Source organism: Hemiscyllium ocellatum, chromosome 30 (genome assembly GCF_020745735.1).
Source record: "Hemiscyllium ocellatum isolate sHemOce1 chromosome 30, sHemOce1.pat.X.cur, whole genome shotgun sequence".
NCBI lineage: Eukaryota > Metazoa > Chordata > Chondrichthyes > Orectolobiformes > Hemiscylliidae > Hemiscyllium > Hemiscyllium ocellatum.
The window spans coordinates 29,315,900-29,338,545 of record NC_083430.1 but is presented as its reverse complement, the minus strand read 5'-3'; the positions used below and the strand labels follow the sequence as shown (position 1 = coordinate 29,338,545).

General features: G+C 42.1%; 1 protein-coding gene and 1 non-coding gene across 3 annotated transcripts in view; both read right to left on the bottom strand.

Moving 5' to 3' along the window:
* The window catches only part of LOC132829818 (hippocalcin-like protein 1), a 143,822-nt gene that overhangs the window by 55,631 nt on the left and 65,545 nt on the right, over nucleotides 1-22,646 (bottom strand). The window lies entirely within an intron of this gene.
* On the bottom strand, nucleotides 5,091-5,195 carry LOC132830193 (U6 spliceosomal RNA). Its single transcript, XR_009646354.1, has one exon. It is a non-coding gene; the product is annotated as a U6 spliceosomal RNA (small nuclear RNA).

Below are 22,646 nucleotides of genomic sequence, written 5' to 3'. Positions count from 1 at the left end.
CTTCACGTTGATTTTGTCATGCTGGTAAGTCTTTGGCTTCATTGTTTCACATATCAGTTTTTAAAATCCCAGGTCATTCTTTAGACATTAACCATTGAACTGTAATGATGACCTTTGCTAAATAATAGCATGCTCAGTATTTGCATCTAATGTGATTCCAACTTTTCTAGCTTACTGGAATTGTTCTCCCTGTACACATCCAGCTGACATTAAACAAACAGTCAGCTTGAAACACGAGGCATTTATAAAAACAGTAAGCTCCCATTGAATTATGGAGGAGCCAACCATAACAAGATGCTCAACTGAAATCTTGGGAACATTCCACAGAGTTGCTAAGTGCAATATCAAAAACAGGTCAGAGAAAATGATGACTGATTATTGAAAACACATCCGTTAGGCTTAAACTAGAACTCCAGATACATAATGCCAAAAGTAAGACTTTCCCCCATCAAGAGTCACAACGGAAAAGCTCAAACAGTGCATCACCATCATCATCATCATCCTGGAACATTGAGAGTGAATGTGGGAGATTCATTTCTATCACATAGGCATTTATTGATGTTTGGGCATAATATTTCTGAAGTTGTACCACTCTTTAAAATTGACTAAAAATGTTAAAATCAGTTTTAATTGCAAGGAGTTAAGGGAATTTTGGTGATTGAATTTTGCTACTCTTTTCTGTTAGAACATTAAATCTATGGGCTTGAATGGCACAATTGAACAAAAACTGCAATAGTTCATTGAATGTCTTTAAGCTTGTTGTTTATAATAGAAAGAGGGCTTTTTGTTATTTTCTTCATACAAATATCTATCACACTGTGATATATGGCTTGTTGTGGGACCACATCTTATGTGATAAAACAAAATGCAGGACATTCTCTATTTTGTGATGTGAAGCCACAACAAAGTAATGTTCCTGATCCAGTGATTCCAATTGGAAGTTACATTCAAAGGCTGTGTGGGTCAGATATAAGGTTACAGCGCTGCAGCACCAATTCACCAATCCCTTTAAATGAGGGTCTATATGGGGGTTTGAGTATGCAAACGTAACTTTGTGTGACTCAGAACCCTGGGTTTGGGAGCAGAATGGGCCATTCAGCCTTCATAATTGCTCCACCATTCGACAAGACAACGGCTGATCTGGCTGTGATCCCAACTTCACTTTCCTGTCTGCCTCTCATATCTCTCAACTCCCTTGTCTATCAAAAATCTAACTCAACCTTGAACAAATTTAAATGACCCAGCCTCCCCTTTTTATGGAGAAGAGAATTCCATGGTTTTCTGGGGAAAAGAATTCCAGAAACTAATAGTCCATAACATAGCTAGATTAGTTGGATAATGATTACAGTAACATTTCCCATTTTTGTATTAAAATGATTAATACTGCTAAAATGAATAAACACACAAACCCCTTCCCAGGGATAAAAGAGAGCCCAGCATAGACATCAGCTTTGATAGAAGCACAATCTATTTTGTCCTAGACATACACAAACAGTTTCTATGATGACCAAATCTTTCCATTATTGTCATTATGGATTAAATGGAATGTAAATATTAAGAAGATAGGATAAATTATAGTTTTAAATGTTACAGTTTTTGCTAGCATTCATCTTAACCCTAACAACTCAATTCTGAAATGCCTTTGATGACACAGAGGTTATTTCTTATGAATAGAATAATGGCTAATTTCCAGAAAACACAGATATTAGGGACAGTTCTACCAACTACACAAATTTAAACTAACAAACTCATCTCTGTTTAATTTCCTGTAGGGGAACATCTCCTTGGTTGCACTAGGAATAACCCCCACCCTTTTGTTGGTAACCATGGTGATAATTTTTTGTAAATGCCAGCAGAGGCATGGAGTAGCTCTTCATGAACAACTTCAAACGAATGCACCTTTAATCACAAAGGCATGATATCCTCTTTTCATAAACATAAACCTTTTTGACAGAAGGCCACAATGAAATCCAGTCTACACCAGTTAATTGGCTCAATTCTATTGCTCACAAAGTAACACAATAGCCAGTAATTTTCAGCAATTTAATGAACAGCTCAGCCATGTATGACTGAAATGCGAAGACATTTTCACGAAACATCAAACCAACAATAAAGATATGGGTGATCAAATCTTTGTTTTGTATAAACTATACAATGCAAATCACAAGTCACTTAGGACAGTATTCAATGCTCTCTTCCATTATAAAGTGGATACTGACAGGGGCATTTAATCCAGTGGGAAGGTGACCACTAACATCTTCCTGCCTCTAATAGAGGTAAGTCCAACATAGGAAATCTGAAGACCAGCCCATGTGCATTGCCTGCAATGAGACCATTAAGTAGGCAATTAATATTCACTTAAGGGTCTCACCCTAACACAGTTGGTATTAACCCAGGAAATGCAGGGTGTTGAGTCTATCAAGAACATGACAAAGTAAAGGCTCCATGAGGGCTGTGTATGAGAGATGTAGTCAGTGTTCAAAGGCAGTCAGTGGCTGATTAGGGGACACAGATTGGGTAGTGGATGTCAAGGGCATGTCTTTGCTGCTAAACCCAATTATTGCCATCTTTTATGGGTTCCCGCTTTTCCCCATTCTTCAGTTACCTGTGGCCCACGAGAGCAGACTCATGACTAAAGTTGTGGAGGCAGCAGCAATCACTCTCCTGATTCAATAGAACCACTAATCCCTAGATTTTGGTAACACTTGGGGAGTAAGATTTTTGCCATGGTGACATAGTGCCAACATTACTCCGCAAAAGATATACCACAGATAGGTTGTTGATAAGACAAGAGGCATGAGAAGTTTACTTATAACCCCATTTAAATGGCTACAATATTACAGACAAACACACAATCTGGGTTCAGTGCTTATTGATGTTGCTGTACATTACAAAGACATAGCTGAAAAATGTGTTGCTGGAAAAGCGCAGCAGGTCAGGCAGCATCAAAGGAGCAGGAGAATCGACGTTTCGAGCATAAGATATAGTTGACTGACTGAAAACATTGCTTTACATACAGAAGCCATAACTAAAGGAGAGGTGCACACTATCACAGGTTCTGATGTCATGTAACGGTCTTAAAAGGAATGGTCTTATCAGGTCTGGAATACAAAATGTCTTTCAAAGAATGGAAAACCTTGTTGTACTTGTGCAGCTGGAACACCATCTGATGGGTCCTACTGAATCTGCACTGCTCCACTGTGACCAAAATGTGAGATTGGAGAACATCTTCTAGTTCAGATTCAATAATGTCCACTTACAGGTCAAATGGAACATTATTGTTCTTAGTGCGGTTTGGAAACCAGCCATGAATACAAAAGATTTAGTAACTTGGATTTTACCAGAAATCTAAATTGTATCCTTGGTTTTTCACAAGTAGAGAGGGCAGTGAAAAAAAATCTGGACAGATCATTTCCAATTATTTCTGGTCAGTGTGGACAATGATGTTCTTGCTGTTTAGACATGGATGAAACTGTGAGGACAGTGTAAAATTTTAAAGGGATATTGTCCTGGTGGAGCAGGTGGATACTTAGCAGAGAAGTGTGAAGTCAGTCACTTTGATACAAAGAACATGAGGTGGTGGTATAAAATAAAGGGTGCTATTCTAAAGGGTGTGCAGGAGCAGAAATAGGTTAGATTCGATTCCGTACTGTGTGGAAACAGGCTCTTCGGCCCAACAAGTCCACACTGACCTTCTGAAGAGTAACCCACCCAGACCCATTCCCCTCTGACTAATGAACCTAATTCTGGATCAGTGGTGCTGGAAGAGCACAGCAGTTCAGGCTGCATCCAAGGAGCAGCAAAATCGATGTTTCAGGCAAAAGCCCTTCATCAGGAATAAAGGCAGAGAGCCTGAAGCGTGGAGAGATAAGCTAGAGGAGGGTGGGGGTGGGGAGAAAATAGCATAAAGTACAATGGGTGAATGGGGGAGGGGATGAAGGTGATAGGTCAGGGAGGAGAGGGTGGAGTGGATAAGTGGAAAAGAAGATAGGCAGGTAGGACAAGTCATGGGGACAGTGCTGAGCTGGAAGTTTGGAACTAGGGTGAGGTGGGGGAAGGGGAAATGAGGAAACTGTTGAAGTCCACATTGGTGCCCTGGGGTTGAAGTGTTCTGAGGCGGAAGATGAGGCGTTCTTCCTCCAGGCATCTGGTGGTGAGGGAGTGGCAGTGAAGGAGGCCCAGGATCTCCATGTCCGCGGCAGAGTGGGAGGGGGAGTTGAAATGTTGGGCCACAGGGCGGTGTGGTTGATTGGTGCGGGTGTCCCGGAGATGTTCCCTGAAGCGCCTTGCTAAGAGGCGCCCAGTCTCCCCACTGTAAAGGATCATACATCAGGAGCGACGGATACAGTAAATGATATTAGTTGATATGCAGGTAAAACTTTGACAGATGTGGAGGGCTCCTTTAGGGCCTTGGTTAGAGGTGAGGGAGGAGGTGTGGGCACAGGTTTTACAGTTCCTGCGGTGGCAGGGGAAAGTGCCAGGATGGGAGGGTGGGTTGTAGGGGGGCGTGGACCTGACTGGGTAGTCACGGAGGGAACGGTCTTTGCGGAAGGCATAAAAGGGGTGGGGAGGGAAATATATCCCTGGTGGTGGGGTCATTTTGGAGGTGGCGGAAATGTCGGCGGATGATTTGGTTTATGCGAAGGTTTGTAGGGTGGAAGGTGAACACCAGAGGCGTTCTGTCCTTGTTACGGTTGGAGGGGCGGGGTCTGAGGGCGGAGGTGCGGGATGTGGACGAGATGCGTTGGAAGGCATCTTTAACCACGTGGGAAGGGAAATTGCGGTCTTTAAAGAAGGAGGCCATCTGGTGTGTTCTATGGTGGAACTGGTCCTCCTGGGAGCAGACATGGCAGAGGCGGAGGAATTTTACCTAATGAACCTAACACTATGGACAATTTAGCATGGCCAATTCACTTAACCTGCATATCTTTGGACTGTGGAAGGAAACCAGAGCACCCAGAGGAAACCCACACAAACACGGCGAGAATGTGCAAACTCCACACAGACAGTCATCCAGGGCTGGAATCGAACCTGGGACCCTGGTACGGTGAGGCAACAGTGCTAACCACTGAACCACCGTACCATCCCTAAAAGATATGGAACGCTTCACGAATTTGCATGTCACCTTTGCGCAGGGGCCATGCTAATCTTCTCTGTATCGTTCCAATTTTAGAATATGCACTGCCGAAGCAAGCACATACTTAGGTGAATATACGTCATTAAAGGTATCAGGGATGGACGGTGGTGTTAGTAAGCAGTGGCACAGGGTACAAGAGCAGGGAGGTTAGGAGGACTTTATAGTGGAGGCAGGTTGAGCTGAGGCAAGCAAGTAGCAAGTAATCAATGTGTGGGGTTACAGGGAAAGGGTAGGAAATTGGTACAAAGGCAAAATTCGTCATTTCTGCCACCTCCATACGGACCCCACCACCAGAGATATATTTCCCTCCCATCTCCTATCAGTGTTCTGAAAAGACCACTCCCCCCGTGACTCCATCGTCAGGTCCACACCCCCCACCAACCCAACCTCCACTCCTGGCACCTTCCCCTGCAACCGCAAGAAATGCGAAACTTGTGCCCACACCTCCCCCTTTACTTCCCTCCAAGGCCCCAAGGGATCCTTCCATATCCGCCACAAATTCACCTGCACCTCCACACACATCAGTTACTGTATCCGCTGCACCCGATGTGGCCTCCTCTATATTGGGGAGACAGGCCGCCTATTGGGGAACGTTTCAGGGAACACCTCTGGGATACCCGGACCAATCAACCCAACCACCCCATGGCTCAACACTTCAACTCCCCCTCCCACTCCACCAAGAACATGCAGGTCCTTGGACTCCTCCATCGCCAGGCCATAGCAACACAACGGCTGGAGGAAGAGCACCTCATCTTACACCAAGGAACCCTCCAATCACAAGGGATGAACCTAGATTTCTCCAGTTTCCTCACTTCTCCTCCCCCCACCTTGTCTCAGTCAAATCCCTCAAACTCAGCACCGCCTTCCTAACCTGCAATCTTCTTCCTGACCTCTCCGCCCCCACACCCTCTCCGGCCTATCACCGTCACTATGACCTCCTTCCACCTATCGCATTTCCAACGCCCCTCCCACAAGTCCCTCCTCCCTACCTTTTATCTTAGCCTGCTGGACACACATTCCTCATTCCTGAAGAAGGGCTTATGCCCGAAACGTCGACTTTCCTGCTCCTTGGCTGCTGCCTGACGTTCTGCGTTTTCCAGCAACACATTTTCAGCTCTGAGGAAACAATATCTAATGAAAGGTGTTTCATATGTTGTCAGTTCCTTCAATTACAGGGAAAGATTTATGGGCTAATTCCATTCATGGCATGAGCTGGGAAAATGCTTGACACAACATAATGTGGGAACAAGTTCTTCCAGGTTAGGAATCATGTCTGGACATCTTTTAGCGTGTTGTTCAGGTGTTTTGGATTTAAACATATACATGTGGTGCTGTCTTTCTTCAAATCACAATTAATGAAGCAACATCAGTCAGCATGATGTCCAAATTTCCAGATGATGCTGTTTGATGCCTTGAAACCCATTTTCAGCTTCTCGTGAACATGAATCCTGTGTCTGTAAGAAGGATTGATGCTGGATTAGGCAGGCATCATTCAGATGTAATTTTGCAACCCATTCAAAGTTGTTGGCAGCATCAAAACCATCTGGGTAAGAGTTAGCCAGGTGATAGAAAGACTTAATGTTGTGACCTAGAATCTTTGGTGTTGAAACTGACAGGTATGTAACCTTGTGGAACATAATAATGTATTAATCCATATATAGTGGCAGAGCATGAACAAGTGGTTGTCTGTTTCAATGATGTAATATGTTTCAGGTATTGATCCTGAGGGTCTGTTGTGGCACATAAGAATCAGACCCATTGTAAAGTAATTGTTTTACGTTGTGTGGGCTACACCATGCTGTGCTAGCTTCCCCCATGTACATCTCGTGTAAGATGCATTAGTGGTTGATATTTGCCCTGGAACCTGTGTCAATCCAAGTGTATCATTCATGTCATCCACTTCCTTTGGGGTATATTACTTCGAGGCAAAGCCTTCAGCTTTTCTGGTTTTCACGTCATGTGCAACATTCACCAAATGTGCTGCCTAAATGGGATTTGTAAGCTGGGTTGTTCTGGTTATCTACTGGGCAATATTGAGATGTTTTCATGTTCCAGATGGAATGTCAATCTTTGGGATGCAATAAAGAACTGCAGATACTGGAAATCTGAAACAAAACCGAAATTGCTGGATAAATTCCACAGATAAGTCGCATCCGCGGAGGGAAAAAAATGTTTCTGAAGAAGGGTCACCAGATTAGAGACATTAAATCTGTAGATTGTTCGCTGAGCTAGAAGGTTTGTTTTCAGACGTTTCATCACCATACTAGGTAACATCATCAGTGAGCCTCCGGATGAAGCACTAGTGGCATGGCCTATTTTCTATTTATGTGTTTAGGTTTCCTTGGGTTGGTAATGTCATTTCCTGTCCTGACACCATTTCCTGCGGTGATGTCATTTCCAGTCTTTTTCTCAGGGTGTGGTAAAGGGGATCCAAGTCAATGTGTTTGTTGATAGAGTTCTGGTTGGAATGCCATTCTTCTAGGAATTTTCGTGTGTATCTCTGTTTGACTAATCCTAGGATGGGTGTGTTGTCCCAGTCAAAGCTGCATTTGAACATTGTGCTGCAGTGTGTGGTAGCTTGTTGAAACAGAGGAACTATGCAGAGCAGAGGAAAATCACCTATACAGTGCATTCAAAAGGAACGGGTACCCAATGAACTGATATCTCAGCAACAAACCCCAATAAGCAGACAAAACACATCCAGAAACCTTAGCCACTCTCCCCTACATCAAAGACATCTCGGTAATGACTACCAGACTCCTCAGATCTTTTGGCATCATGGTAGCCTACAAACCCACCAATACACTGAAACAGCAGCTAATGAACTTGAAAATCACTATACAGACAAGCAAAACTTAATGTCATTGACAAAATGCCTTGCAAGAACTGTACAAACACTACATTTGACAAACAGGCAGAAAACCAGCCACCAGGATAAATGAACATCAACTAGCCACAAAAAGACATGACCCACGCTCACTAGTATCCTTGCATACAGACAAGGAAGAACACCATTTTGACTGGGACAGCACATCCATCCTAGGACAAGCCAAACAGAGACACACGTGAGAATTCCTAGAATCATGGCATTCCAACCGGAACTCTATCAACAAACATATTGACTTGGATCTCATTTACCACACCTTGAGAAAAAGAATAGGAAATGACATCACCACAGGAAATGACATCACCAACCCAAGGAAACCGAAACACAAATAAAAAGTGGACCGTGCCACCTGTGCTTCATCCGGAGGCTCACTGATGATATTATCTAGTATGGTGATGAAACGTCTGAAAACAAACTTTCCAGCTCAGCCAGCAAACTTACATCCAGAGCCTCAACCTGAGCTTCAAATCTTCTCAAAACTCATTAACTTTAAATCTGTTTTCTTTCCACAGATGCTACCAGACCTGCTGCATTTCTCAGGCAATTTCTATCTTTGTACATTCTTTGGATTTACCCAGAAGAGTGTTTCTGAAGAATCTGACACATGCAGAGGAAACGAACAGTATGTTATGATGTCCAGCTAAGTTATATTCACTGAAATGACATTCTATACCTTTGCATCCACACCTCCCTAAGAAGTGGCTGATTATTATCCCTGGCTATTGGTGGTATGATATGAAATCAAGCATTTGTATACTGGACTTGACTTTCTAAAATCCGAAAAACTGTGTCAGGATCTCAGGAGTCAGTGAGAAACACCAGATGGTTTTAATTCTTAAACCTTCAGTGTCAGAAGTGAGAAAAAGTTTGACTAGCTATTAATTCTTTGTCAGGTATCTGCTGATCCACGCAGTAAAGATGGATTTTTTAAACAATAATTTCAAAAATAATTCAATAATACTCTCATTTCTGTATCACAAGGTTCTGAGTTCAAGTCACATACCAGTGTTGAGCAAAGTAGTGCACTGAGGGAATGCTGCTCTATGGCTAAGACATTAAGCCAAGTTTGCCCTCTCCGGAGGATGCAAACAATTCCATGGCGCGATACTGGAGAGAAGCATGGGAGTTATTCCATGTCCTGTCCAATATTTCTTCCCCATTCAGTATCAGAGTGAAAAGTCTGATCTTTACCACATTGCTGCTTGTGTGAGGTTGCTCCATGCAAATTGGCTGTCATGTTTCATACATTACAACAGTGAGTACATCTCAACAGTACTTGTGTGGCTATAAATCACAGACATCCAGTGATGGTGAAAATGCTGTATAAATACAAGGCTCTCTTTCTTTCTATTTAACAAAAGAACCCAGGAAGAGTAATTGAGCTAGTCTGTTGCATTTATATGAAGTAGGATTGCTCAGCAGCTGTTTGAAGTGGAAATATTAAAAATTCTTCAACAAAACCTGTTGAATTAATTTAGTCATTTTTGATGGGAGACACTTCAATTTGGAAAAGCAGACCATTAAGAGGAATGAAGTGTTTAAAAAAAACAGGAATGTTGATATGAGTTTTATCCTTACATCAAAGGTTAAGTGCAAACTTTCATTAACTGAGAGCAGAAGCCTGAAATGAGATATAGGGGGAGAGTTCTAATATGATGTGCAGCATTTGACTCTGAGTAGAGCTGGTCAGTAATTTGACAGTTTGTAATGGAATGGTGCATCGATCAAAACCACAGTTAATATGGAGGTGCATTGTTGCAATAGTTTCAAACACAGGTGGCAGTTTATGTAATGAATACAGAGTCCTGGTTCATATTCTTACTTTGCCCAGTCTTTAAAAAGGTAAGTAAGTTTACAATGAAGCCCCATATGAGTAATCCAATTACAATACAATCTAAAACAAACAACAATCAAATTGTTACCTGAACTACAAAGTTTGCAATATGGTGGGTCAGTGTAATCAAGCAAGGCCAAAGAATTTGCATCCTTTACCCATGACTGAAGCATATGTAAATAAACACACCAACCAGGGGTCTATCCAAGATGGCCTTTCTAGCTTCACTCAGCCAGCCAGAGCTGAGATTTTCTCACAATAATGTTCCTTGTGCTACCCCCCACCCCCCAAGTCCACAGATCCTGATCCCAATCCCAATTTCTTATAATGAACTGCTATGCCATCAGTGGCTTGATTTTCCACAAGGTTGGCCAGTGGGATCCAGTGTCGGTTAACTCCAGTATAATGAAATCAGAAGCTACAGCTCTCACCATTTAGACGATAGTAATGTTCAGGCAGGAGTTGAGATTGGTGATGATAATTGTTAGGTGACTGGGTTGAGTTGGGGGATGGTGTATATGATGATGAACTCTTATGAAGGTGCAGAGGTATACTATACCTTTAAGAGAGTTGAAGGACTTAGTAAGCACCCAGAGTGCTGGAGAATTTACAATGTAATATTTGGTCCAGCAGCTAGCAGTATCTGGGTTGCTATTAGACAGAAAACAAATTCAAATTCAGCCAGTTTAACTTATGCCCCAAGATACTAAACTCCAACCAAGTTCATATTTTGACAATATTAAAACCAATGAAATGATCTGATATTTTGGGGTTTAAACCAAAAACAATTGATCAGTTGAGGGAGAACAGCCAAGCCACCAATATCTGCAGACTGACCACAGAATAACTCTCCTAAAGGTACCTTTATCTATCAATGACCTGTAAAACAGAAACCCTAAGAAGAAAAAGGTTTGACACTGACCTAGAGAGCAAGTCTACAGAGGAAGATACTAAGAGAAGATTCAACCAGCTGGCTGGTTTTGAAATTTGAACTTTTCTGTAAATTCTAATCAGGGTTTTATTGAACTAGTATTGTAGGGAGCGAAGGTAAGAGATAGGTTTAGATAAATGAGTTGCAAATATTTGAAAATTAAAGTTGCTAATTTTTACTTTAAGTAATGACTTTTGGGATAGTTCTTTGTCTCAAATTTTAACAAATTATAGCATGGGTTAAATCATTTCTGTGTTGCAGGTTTGAAGTAGCAGCGTGGGGTGGGATGGGGGTGGGGGGAGAAGGTGATAGGTCACCCAGTAGTATTGTAAAATGAACTAGTCACTGTGTAAGGCTTGCTGTTTTTGATGGATGTGACATTTAAAGATGCACTCAACAACCTTGACCTCTTGTTAGAGGTCACTGACCTTTCTGGTGGTACTGCATTCAGCTCCTTAGAGCATTGACTTCAATGGCTCTGTTCACACAGCCTTTTGAGTATGTGTTTATTGGGCTTGCTGACCACCTGCATTTACAGGGCAACTCCAGTAGTCCCATCTACTGATGCAGCATTCAAAAACCTGGGAGCCAGGCAACTTCACATTGGCATTGTCCATCCAACTGTTATGCTTACAGCAGCAATACTCCTCTTCCTGTTATAGCCTCCCCAAAACCTTTGAAATATATAAGAATGTTGCTGTGAGTGTTAAAAGTTGTGCATTATTACATGCTAAATCCCCCTAAAATTACTTACATACTTAATTTCCCAATCTTCTTTGACTTTCAGTTCATCACCATTTTAGCAGCTATTGGATTTATTAAATCACCAGTTCCTACTTCACCGCACTCAATGCCTTATGTCCACTAGAACTATTTCCATCTCTATATTCACACTTTTCTCCTCATGTCTTTCCTATCTTTCCTCTTTCACAGCTCAACTTATTAATAAATCCCACGTCTTGCTGGTTTAGCTCTGATACCAACTGAACTTATTACTCAATTTCCCTTCCCGATTCCCATTCCCACATTAGCTGACATTAATGGCTCTTTCCTCGAGTACTGACAATTTTTAAAGGAAATAAAATACTCTGCTGGCATCAACCATCTCTTCAAAACAAATATAATGTCTACTCATCAACCCTTAAACCAGGAGAAAGTGAGGACTGCAGATGCTGGAGATCAGAATTACCCCCACACCCATCTAGCTATTGCACACTCAGCTACCTTCCCCCAGTCCCATCCCCGTCCCATTTATCTTTCTACCCCCTCAGCTCACAAGCCTCATTCCTGATGAAGGGCTCTTGCCTGATACATTGATTCTCCTGCTCTTCGGATGCTGCCCGACCTACTTTTCTAGCACCCCACTCTCAATCTTAAACTATCCTGATACTAAAACCCTTGAATGTCTTGTCACATGTCAAATCGATGGAAAGTCCCATCCTCACGTTGAAAATACGCTCCATGATATTATGTGGCATTACCCCAGGCTAAATGGGATAGACTTTGAACACATCTAGCAACTCAAGACTGGGGCATCATGTGGTGATGTGGGCCATCAGCAAGATTGTCGCTGAACACAATCTGCCACTACGTGGTCCAACATGTTCCCCGTAGTATCAAGGAAGAGTGAAGGAAGCCATTCCAGGAATAACACAAGATATACATGAAAGTTTGGTATCAACTTGGTGAAGCTACACGATAAGACCACTTGCCTGCCAAACAACGTAAGTAGCAAGCAATAAACAGGGGTAACCAATGCCACACCTGACAGATTAGGTCCAAGCTCTGCAGATCTGCCAAAATCATGAATGGTAGTGGACAATTAAATAACTCATTATAGGAGGTGGGTCCCCAAATATCCCAACCTCAATAATGGGAGAGCCGATCACATCAGTATGAAAGATAAGGCTATAATGGTTGCAACAGTTTTCCTGCAGAAGATTCAACTGAATGATTAATCCCTCCAGAGGTCACCAGCCATCCACAGATGCTAGTCTCCAGCCAATTCAATTTGCTTCACTTGATATCAGGCAACTCCTAAAGACACTGGGTCATGACAAAGATGCAGCAATAGAACTGAAGATGTGTGTTCCAGAGATTGCCATGCCCCTAGCCAGATTGGTCTAGTAAAGACAGAACACAGGCATCTAAGTGACAATGTGAAAAATTGCCCTTGCATGTCATGTGTAGTGATTGTAATTAGGTCAGCCAGGTGGACGTCATAGAAGATGAATTCTCTGATTGGACCAGATTATCAACCACTATCAGCGAGCCCTGACTGACAGAATAAAAGAGGAGTGCCATAGATTTTAGCACTCTGAGGAAACTGGATCAGTGTCAAGGACTCTCCACGCATAAATAACATACTGGCCTCTGTGGAGTTATTTCTTAATGTACTTGGACTCCAGTGTGGAATTTACACATTTCCCCTGTGTCTGCGTGGGTTTTCTCTGGGTGCTCCTGTTCCTCTCACAGTCCAAAGATGTGCAGGTTAAGTACATTGGCCATGCTGAATTGCCCATAATGTCCAGGGATATGTAAGGTAGATGGGTTGGTCTGGGAAATGCAGGGTTACAGGATTAGCGTAGAAGGGTGGGTCTGGTTAGGATGTTTTTTGGAGGGTCAGTGTGGACTCAATGGGCTAAATGGCCTGCTTCCACACTGTAGGGATTCTATGATTCCAAGAAAACAGACAAAACTCAAGACAAAACTTACCTCCCCTTCAGTCGACTCTTGATCGTCAGGAAAGTGATGAAAGAGGCCATCAACAGTGCTACCAAGTAACACCTACTCACAGCACTAACTTTGTCAGTGAGGCCCAGTTTGGGTTCCACCAGAGCCACTCCTGACCTCATTTTTGTGTTGGTTCAAAATGGACAATAGAACTGAATTCCAGTGCAGAGATGGAATTGACTGCCCTTGATATCAGGGCAACATTTGACTTATGATAGCAAAACTGAACTCAAATAGCAATCAGAGGGAAACTCTCTGCTGGATGGAGTCACACCTAACACAAAGAGAAATGGTGGTTACTGTTGGAGGTCAGTCATCTCAGCTTCAGAACATGAGTTCCTCAGCTGCTTCATCTTCAGCTGCTTCAAAATCTTTCCTTCACTGTAAGGTCAAAAGTGGTGATGTTCACTGACAATACAGGGGAGATCTGATAGAAACTTACAAGATAATGTGTGGTTTAGAAAGGGTGGATGCTGGGAATTTGTTTCCATTAAGCGGGGATACTAGGACCCATGGCACAGCCTTAGAATTAGAGGGGGTCAATTTAGAATGGAAATGAGGAGACATTTCTTCAGCCAGAGAGTGATGGGCCTGTGGAGTTCATTGCCATGGAGCGCAGTGGAGGCCAGGACTTTAAATGGCTTCAAGGTAGAGATTGATAAATTCTTGACCTCACAAGGAACTAAGGGCTCCAGGGAGAGTGCGGGTAAGTGGCATGGAAATGCCCATCAGCCATGATTAAATGGCGGAGTGGACTCGATGGGCCGAACGGCCTTAATTCCACTCCTATTTCTTATGTTCTTATAGCACAATGCTCATCATCATTCATGACTCCTTGGTTGCTGAAGTAGTCCATGTTCAAATGCAACAAGGCCTGGGTATTACCATCACTGAATACCCACTATCAACATCCTAGGGGTTATCACTGACCAGAAACTGAATTGGACGACATGCTGTAGCTCAAAGAGATCAGAATCTAGAAATCCTGTGGTCTGCAACTCACCTCCTGACTCCCCAAAGATTGCCCACCATATACAAGTCAGAGGTATGATGGAATGATCCCTATTTGCTTGGATGAGTGCAGTTCCAACAATTCTCAAGAAGCTGGATATCTTTCAGAAAAAGCAAATCAAATGATTAGCACCATATCGATAAACATTCACTCCCTCCAGCTCTGATGCTCAGTAGCATCTACAAGACACAGTGCAGAAATTTACCAAATCTCCTTCGACAGCACCTTACAAACCCTACTATCATCTAGAAGCAAAGGGAGCAGATACATGAGAATACCATCACCTGTAAGTTCTATCCAAGCCACTCACCATCCATAGTTGGAGGTATAATGTCATTCTTATAACATCAAAATCCTGGAACTCCCTCCCTATCCACACCAAATGGATGACAGCGGTTCAAGCAGTAAGTTCATTCCCAACTTCTGTAGGGTTAATGAATATTAGCCCAGCCTGTGAAGGCCACGTTTCATGAATGAATAAAACAAGCAATTGGTGATCTAGTCAAAAATCTCCTTGTGTGGCTTGATGTGAAATGACAATCTGTAACAGCTTAAAACTTGTGGTTACATTTTAAAAAGTGCTACACGAGCGTTGTTATTGTTGCTTTTCATTATAGACGGAGATCCAACACTATTCATCAAAAAGTCAACCTATTTTATTCTCCTCAAAACCAATACAGTCATTATTCCAGTAATATTATGATTAGTCCAAAACATTAGTTAGGATAGAACATAGGACAGTGCAGCACAGGAACAGGTCCTTCAGCTCACAATGTTGTACCAAACATGATGCTAAATTAAACTAATCCTTTCTGCCTGCTCTTGTTCCAAATCCCTCTATTCCTTGCATATTCGTGTGCTTATGTAAACATCCCCTAAACGCTCTTAATGTATCTTCCTGCACCACCACCCCAGCCTCAACCGACCTCAATTCTAAAATTTGTTGTATTTAATTGTTTGCACATTGTTTATACACTGCATGGATATCTGACGAGCATTAGAAGGAAAACAGTACTTCGAAACTCAGGAAACATATCTTAGATGGTATAGCCCAGGCTAATGACTGTCCTTTTTAAAAAAGGAAATATAGTCTTTGTTTTTGTAGGGGAATGATGGAATTGCTAACCTGAAGCTGGAAATCAACACATGGAAAATGATGAAGCATATTTTATTCATAAAGCAGCTTTGGATAACAAACTTTAGATTAACACCAGCTTCATACTTTGATGAGCTAGTTATTCCTTTCAGCTATCTTGTTCTTCAAGAGAAAAAAAATCAACTTGTCCACGCTTCATTGATTGCTCTAGGAAGTAATTATAATGTTTAGGTTCAGAGATTTGTTCCAAAACATTCTTCTGCATATTTATTCCAAGCATCCTTCTTTATATAATTTGAGTTCCTTCAAAATTTTTTACAGATATCAGTCAATCTCTTCCAAAGTCTCCCAGCAGAAAAGGCCTTCAATCTTAAGTCAAATTTCCTTTTTTAAGGGATTTTCAATCTATTGTGATAAAGACACTACTTTGACATTTGATAAATGTGCTTGCCAAAAATTTCGGGAAGTTATTACAAGGGTTATCCAAATAAATGCAAGTCATAATGTTAATAACTTTCTGAAATGGGTTTTCAGATCCAAATTGTTAAAAATGGGACTTTAGACAGAAGGAGGTATGCACAGAATTGTCCAAGATCAGCTGATTAGAGTAGTTCCAGCGTCACAATTGGATGGATGCAGATTACACAACAGGAGAAAATTACAGCGAAAGGAAACTTACAGGGCAGTCATCCATCAAAGAAAATTGTCAGAATGGGGTGACAAAAACATTGAAATCCTTTCATTAAGCTTAAAATGAACCTGAAGACATTTGCACGCTGCTAAAGAGGGAATTGAATAAGAAGTGAAAAGGAAAATGGAGTGAAAGAGAATCCACATTAAATATGAAAATGATATCCTAGCTTAGAACAGCACACACATCTGATGAATGCTAAAGGAAATATGGCTTTGCATTATACGCTTGCAAAGCAGGTGAGGCACTGCTCCAAGGCACCATCTCTGATAGTCTGCCTTGTATCATGGCTCAAAGAAAGCCATTCCTGATGAAGGGCTTATGCCCGAAATGTCGAATTTCCTGTTCCTTGGATGCTGCCTGACCTCCTGCGCTTTAACCAGCAACACAATTTCAGCTCAAAGAAAGTCAAGACTAGTTGAAGACAGCAGTCAATTGTTTCAACCATTGGTTACATCAGGTTACATCAACTTCGAGGCAGTTATAGACCTCGATGTGGTAAAGACACAATTTTCTTTCCAGGAACATAGGGACAAAAGTAGGTCCATCTGTCTCTTAAACCTAAACTACCATTCAGTTAGATCATGATTATTTTATATCTTCATTTCCCATCTCTCGCTACCACTGCCTAAAAATAGGCATTGATCTCATTTTTGGAAGTTCCAGTTTTCACACCAGCTTTGTCCTATTACAGATTTCCACAACTTTGTGTGAAAAGGGCCATCCTGATTTTACTCCTAAATGGTTCCTCACTCATGATTCCTCCACCAGAGGAAATGGTTACTTTGCATCGACTCTTTACAAACCTTTAAGCATTTTAACTTCCTTCATTAACTCAACCCCGAAACCTCTAAACATGAAGGAATAGAAACCAAGTTTTTGCAGCTTGCCCTTAGGAGTTAAGCTCTCATACTCTCTGCCAACTCTGACGCTTAAAGTTCCCTATGTTCTAAAGAGGCAGATGCATTAAGGTCTAAAGGGTGACCAACATTACAATTGGGGGTCAGGCATTTATATATCTCAGTGTTGCAAATGTCTACCCTGTTTCAATAGGAACTATAGCTTCTGCACATCCCTTGCTGCCTGTAGATGTAAGTGTGGAAATACTGACAGGCACAGAACAGCATTAGGCACTTGAATTTGTCTAACATTCTTATATTACTTGCCTGTGCTCTTTCAGAATCAAAATATCAGGGGTGTATCCCATTGAATTCTCTGTCCAAGGGCAACTCTATGTGTTTGAACGCACTCCAAATTTTGGTGGACAGAAAAAAAAACAAAGAACTGTGGATGCTGGAAATCAGAAACAATGACAGAAATTGCTGGAAAGACTCAGCAGGAAGTCCAGCTCTGGAGAGAAAGCAAAGCTAATGTTTCAGGTCCAGTGACCCTTCTTTAGCTTTTGTAAATTTTGACAGAGATTTTGAACACCCACTCCTCTGAGGTGTGCAGGAACTATTGGGAATTTAAGATCCAATGTCTGAAATCCTGGTTGGCTTAACCGTCAAAGAAAGAGAGACATAGCAAGTAGGAGTGGGAGTAAGCCATTTAGCTTTTGCTCCACCATTCAATATGATCATGGTTGATCAACCATCTGAATAGCCTGCTCCTGCTTCCTCCCCATACCCTTTAATCCCTTTAGCCCTCAGAACTATAAATAACTCCCACTTAAAAAAAAACTTTAATGTTTTAGCCTCAATTGTTTTCTTTGGAGGAATTCCACAGGCTCACCACTCCATTTCACACCCCCTTTATCTCAGTACCCCACGTCCTTATGACACTGGTCATAGAATGCAACAGCTACTGATGTATAAGGTTGCCGAGTTTTGGAACTGGTAGAGTGAGTCATTCATATCAATTTGAGGATATAGCCAATTTCACAAGCCATTTCATAAGAAACAAAATATTGGTCTATCAGCCTGCTAATGATTAATTCTGTTTCAGATTTAAGAGCACAAAAAATGGAATCTATTCAAAACTCAGGTTACCATAAGCTTTTAAGAACTAAACAAAGCTCTTTGCACACAAGATGTAGTCAGTGAAGATGATGGAGTAACACATCATCACACCTTACAGCTCAGAATTGTTTGTCAACAGCCTGTGAACTGTAGCTTTGTAAACAGGTAGCTTTAAAATATTAAGCCAGTTGCACCTAAAATGACTACATTTAAAATACCACTAAGTGAACCTAAACAGTTTAGCAATGACTAACTTGTGACCAGGGGGTCATATTTCATAGATCTCAAAAGTGCATGTTGGAATGAGTCACTCTCCATTATTTAATGATTTGCTGTCCCTGGAATCCATCAACAAAACATGGAAAAACCCATCTTTCACCAATGAATTAGGCAAAGCAGAATGCCAGTATTTCAGTGGTGCTGTTGGATTTCTCTTTGCGGGTAGCTGATGGTAACTTGTAGCTGAAACAGACATCACATAAAATTAGAGGGATGATTCATGTCCCCACTAGCAAGACTGATAACTCATGAATGATCAAAACATAACTGTTGTAAAATTACTCAGCGACAGTGTGGAGCGATGGAGTGAAAACTGGCACCGATGTGCATCTTTTCTTGCATTGAAACAAAAATCAGTTTGAATGATCATTTTTTAGTCCAAGCTCGATAGAGAAGTAGCATTCCCCCAACATCCATTAGATTTCTGAAGCATTAATGTTTGTGCTGAAATCTGTACATTTCATCACTTCATCAGGCAAGTAATTGCAGGGTTGCCTACAACTGCTGCATGATGACGTCTGTAACTGTTGAGTGGGAGATTGAAACAGGTGACTTTAAAATCTAAACCAAGTCAAACAAGACTGTCTGATAGTTCCCACAGTACTTACAATCCGTCATTCACCTCAAAACTCAACTACCTTGTGGTGAGAGTATTAAATACTGCCGAGAAAGAAAACATTTTAACTTCAGTCGGCTCAGTGTCAAAACAAAACTGGCCACCGAGAACATACACAACCTGCTGTTTGTGGACAATTGCTGAGTCATTGCTCACTCAACACCAGATTTGCAAATGACTCTCAAATTTCTTCAATTGTACATACAAGACTTGGCCTGCCATTGGATGCTGCCAAAATAAAACACATATCGGCCCAGACTTGGTCAATCAAATATTCCACCTCTCATCTATACTAAAGGAGCAATTCTTGTAGTTCACCAGCAAATTGGGGACACATAGCCATCAATTTAGACATCCAGGCCAAAGCAATGGGGATATGAGTCCAAGTCCCTTCATGGCAGGAGGAGTGGAATTTTAATTTAAGCAATAAAGATCTGGCATTGATAATTAAAATTGAAAGTAATGGCGATTATGAAATTATGGGGCCCAGAAGAGATATTTTTTATCATCTATAGACATGGATGAGGTGCTGGAAGTAGGGAGGGTGGCTAACATTGTGCCTTTATTTAGGAATAGCTGCAAGGAGAAACCTGGGAACTACAGACCGTTGAGTCCAAGAAGAACAAAAGAGATGTACAGCACAGGACCAGGCCCTTCGACCTTCCATGCCTGTGCTCAGCATTATGCCCTAACTGAACTAAACGCCAAACCTTCTGCCCATATTCAGTCCATATACCTCTATTCCCTCACTATTAATAGTCATCTGGATGATTCCATGAAATGTCACCAACATGCCTGCTTCCACCATCTCTTCTAGTAGTGCGTTCCACGCTCCGAACACACTCTGCGTGAGAAACTTCCCTTGCACACCTCCCTTAAACGTTCCTCCTCTCTCCTTGAGCCTGTACTCTCTTGTAATTGAAACTTTGACCCAGAGAAAAATCCCCTAGCTATCCATCTAGCTATGCCTCTCATGATTTTGTAGACCTCTACCCGGTCTCCTCTCAGCCGCCGTCTTTCCAATGAAAACAATCAGAGTCCTTTTAATCATAGTCAATGCCCTCGAGACCAGGCACCATCCCGGTGAACCTTCCCTGTACTCTCTCTAAAGCTTTCATGTCCTTCCAGCAGGGTGGCTATGCCACACGACGTCTTAATCACCTTGGCCATCTGTGTTGCCATTTTGAGGAAAGTCTGGACCTGCACACTCAAATCTGTCTGTATGTGAATGTTACTAAGGATTCTGCCAATTACAGTATAATTCACATCTAAATTTGGTTCTCCATTTGTCTGGATTAAACTCCACCTGCCACGTCTGTGCCCAAGTCACCAATCTTTCTATATCCTGTTGTATCCTTTCAAAACCGTCGGGACTATTAGCAACTCCAATAATCTTCGCGTCATCTATAAACTTACCAGTCAGATCACCCACAATTTTCCTCCAGATCATTTGTATAAACTATAAACAACAGAGGACCGAAACCGGAATCCTGTGGAAAATCATCAGTTACCAGTCTCCATTCTGAAAAAACACCCTTCCACTGCTATCCTAAAACAGCCATCCCGTGTGGACAAGCCCTACGCATACACAGGATCTGTTCAGATGAGGAGAAATGTGATGGACACCTGAAGATGCTCAAGGACGCCCTCATAAGAATGGGGTACAATGCTCAATCATTGACCGCCAGTTCTGGCGTGCCACAGCGAGAAACTGTAATGACCTTCTCAGGAGCTGTAACCGGTAGGTTACCCTTCATTGTCCCATACTTCCCGGAAGCCGAAAACTATGCTTGTTCTTCGCAGCCTGCGACACACTATCGATGAGGATTAGCACCTCATCAAGACTTGCCCACATCTCCACTTCTCACCTTTTAACAACCACCAAACCTCAAAGAGATCATTGTTCACAGCAGACTGCCCAGCCTTCAGGGCAACACCATACAACCCTTTCACAGCAGTCGCTGCAAGACGTGTCAGAGTGTCGACACAGACACCACCAGTATACGTGAGGACACCACCCATCATGTACACAGCAGGTATACATGTGACCTGGCCAATGCTGTCTATCTCATACATTGCAGGCAAGGATGCCACAAGACATGGTACATCAGCGAGATTGAGCAGAGGCTCTGGCAATGGATGAGTGGACACTGCACAACAAATCACCGGCCAGGAATATTCCGTCCCAGTCAGGGAACACTTCAGCAATCTGGGACATTCGGCCTAGGACCTTCAGGTAACCATCCTCCAAGGCAGTCTTTGGGATAGGCAACAACACAAAGTGGCCGAGTCGATGCTGATGGCCAAGTTTAGTACCCATGGGTATGGCCTCAACCGGGACCTTGGGTTCATGTCACACTACAGGTGACCCCACTGCACTATACACGCTCTCACACAAGCCCACACACACAGACACATTCACGTAGACCCGCCCTCATACACAAGCTCTCCTCATACGCTCACACATACACCCTCCATACTCTGACCCACATTCACACCCTCTCAGAGACTTATACCTCATTATACTCACACGCATACCCATACACACACTCTCTCACAGACACTCACCACCCCCTTCCCCACACACCCACATGCTCACACTCATTGACTCCCCTGCACGTACACACATATAGCTTGTAGGGTGAATTTGTACTTGCAGAATTACATTTTATTTTGCTCAAAAACTGCATAAATGCATTCTGTAAATTTCACCTCAGAAATAGAATCAGTCTGAACATTGGGACACAAACAGACTTTAACCTCACGCCTTCAGTGCAGTATCTGAGCTGAATGGCACCTATTGTTAAAACTAACTTGAGAATGCAACTTTCAAACAGTTCTGGGATTTAGATATGAAAGAACCAAAACTAACATGGTCATTCTAACAGATGAAAGACTTAACAAACAATTCAGTTTTTTTCAATATATCATTTCAGTGGCATCACACTGTATTCTTTTCCTATAAATGTGTGTCGTATGATCTTACATTCCACAACCACCTGATGAAGGACTATAAACTGAAGGACTATAGAATGCAACTTTAAAAAAAAGGGTTTTGTGATTTACACATGAAAGAAGTGAAACTATCACTGTATTCTAACAGATGAAAGGCTTAACAGACAATCAATTTTTCAATGTATAATTTCAGTTACATCACACTGCAAATTTTTGCTATAAATTCTGTGTTATGATTAAGCCTTCCACAATCACCTGATGAAGGAGCGTCGCTCCAAAAGCTAGTGTGCTTCCAATTAAATCTGTTGGACTATAACCTGGTGTGTGTGATTTTTAACTTTGACCACTTTGTCTTCTATGACCAAGCTAGTTTAGTATCTACAAGCCAGTCCACCCCGAATCCCATACGCTTTAAATTTTTGTTCCAATCTGACATCAGTGGTGACCAAGTTGTTGGGAGGGATTCTGAGAGGCAGGATTTACACACATTTCCATGCTGTATCACTCTATGACTTGA